The sequence below is a fragment of the Octopus bimaculoides genome, chromosome 14 (assembly GCF_001194135.2).
Source record: "Octopus bimaculoides isolate UCB-OBI-ISO-001 chromosome 14, ASM119413v2, whole genome shotgun sequence".
Lineage (NCBI taxonomy): Eukaryota > Metazoa > Mollusca > Cephalopoda > Octopoda > Octopodidae > Octopus > Octopus bimaculoides.
Window position 1 is genome coordinate 28127092 of NC_068994.1, and position 2483 is coordinate 28129574.

Sequence of the window (2483 nt, forward strand, 5' to 3'; positions counted from 1 at the left end):
TATCAACAACTCCTCAAGAAATAATTTCCACATAGACCCCTCCACCACATACAGAACTGACATGCACGCACCCAACAAATTTTAACATAAACAGCTTTCCATACGCAACGAATAACGTTCATGCCAGGGATCATGTATGTATGGGAATATTTATATGTACATATGTGTATGTATGTATGTATATATGTATGTATGTATGAGGGAATAGATATATATGTGTATGTCCCTCTCACATGTGATGACAGTGACTGTTGACTATTTTAGTATGCATGTGCAGCCATCTGTGTATGTGCATCTGAGCACACATATATGTACTCATGTAGTCATGTTTTTGTATCCATGTATATCTGCATATGGTAATGTATACATGCATAGGCATGTATATTGGAGTTTTTATAACTATTTATATGGTTTTATATACTTTTTGTAGGTTTTTTTATGTGCCTTATATATATATTTTTTTTTTTTAATTTTATTCTTATCTTATTTTGTATTTGTATTGAATTTTGTAAATTTCTGAAGAGGCCTAGCGAATCATGCATGTACCCCATTACATCATTTTCATCTACTAATTACTCCAGCGTACGGGAGCTATAGAGATAGAATGGGACATGCCAACACTAGGCCAAAACAGCTGTAAGTTTTTGTCCCTTCTCCAATTGCTAAATGTCCTTTAAATTTGAAATTGTTGATATGACATGGTATGTCATAAGTGTCTGTATATTGTGTTTTTTGTCAATTTAGTTATAAAATAAACAGATTAATCAACGGAATACAGTGTCTGCAAGTTGATGAGTACCTCATATTCCCCTCCATTTTCTTATTGCTATATATATATATATATATATATATATATATGCATACATATACAGTAAAAAATTTTCTATGCATGCATGTATATGTCAGGTTGCTTGACACCACTGCTAATAACATGTAAGTCTGTATATTCTATTGCATGCTCTGGACATCGGTGCATGAACTGTTAACCCCGAAATGCCTGTTTGGTGGACAGGGGGATTTAGGAACCCTGCAGGATGAAAAACAAACCTGTCAAAGAGTGGATGAACTCCAGGAAGTCAATGACCATCCAGTAATGTGTATCTATGTTCACTGTGTGGGTGACTAGTGACATGTTTTCTTTTATTCAAATGAAACATGGAAGAAATAAGTAAATTTCATCTCCACAGATTCGAGGTTGGTGGCAGCAGGTTAATGGGAACAACAGGTGCCGGTGGTTATATACTGTCATGTTGGGATAGAAGCTATGATGGAGGGCAAAGATCTGGAACGACGTTTTATAATCTGAACACACACCATATTAGATGGTAATGTGAGGTCTGGAGAAGGCGGTGAGCTGGCGAAATGCTTAGCGGCACTTCGTCTGTCCTTACGCTTTGAGTTCAAATACCGCTGAGGTTGACTTCGCCTTTCATCCTTTCAGGGTCGTTAAAATAAGTATCAGTTGAGCACTAAGGTCGATTTAATCGATTTACCCCTACCCCAAACTGGCTGGCCTTGTACCAAAATTTGAAATCAATCCCTTTAACTATTTTAGTAGTCACTTATATTCGTATAAAAGTTCAGTTGTCTAGATTATCTTGCCATAGGGCATACTGTATACGAATTAAAGAGTGAGTGTGCGCAACTCTTTCTCACTTTAAAGTACACTTTCATTACTTTAGCATCTACGTCTAACGGGGCACATAATTTACTGACCCGAACTGAAAGGTCAAATAGTTTTGTTGTGGAGGCTGGGATATTTCTGCATATCTGCAACAATGAAATAGCGCCACGTCCGTAGTTTCAGGCACACAAGTGTAACATGTGCAGGTACGCTGGCGTCTTTCTGACCCCCGCCACCACATGACTGTGTTCCTTGAAGTGCTGTGTAGTCAGTCGTAGGAAAGGCATCTACGCAAATACACACACACACACACAACAACAACAACAACACACACACACACACATATATATCGTAATATGTAGATGTAATCGCATATGTTACCTTCTTAGTTTCTTTGTTTTGCCAGAGGCAGCTATGATTCTTTGGTCCCCTATATAGATGTGTTCTTTGTTTAGGTCGCGTATAGTTAAACTCATTATTTTCATTGAGCACAAAAATAGCGAACATAACTTTAAGCATCTTTCTTTTTCTCTTCTTTTATTTATTTTTGCCAGTTGTTCGGTCAGCGTCAACTTTGACGGACAAACTTTCATCGTTGCCATGTATGCATACATATATGTATGTGTGTGTGTGTGCGTATGTGTGTGTGTGCATGCCTCTGTGTGTATGTGTGTGTGTGTGTGCGTGTGTGTGTGTGTGTATGTGTGTGCGTGTCTGTGTGTGTGTGTGTGTGTGTAGGTCTCTATACAATAAATTGAATTAATTAAATTAAGTTACAGTATAATGACGACTTTAAACTCCCAGATGAATTGAATACTTTCGTTTGTTGAATTTTATTAAAACAGCAGCAGTGTGTGTG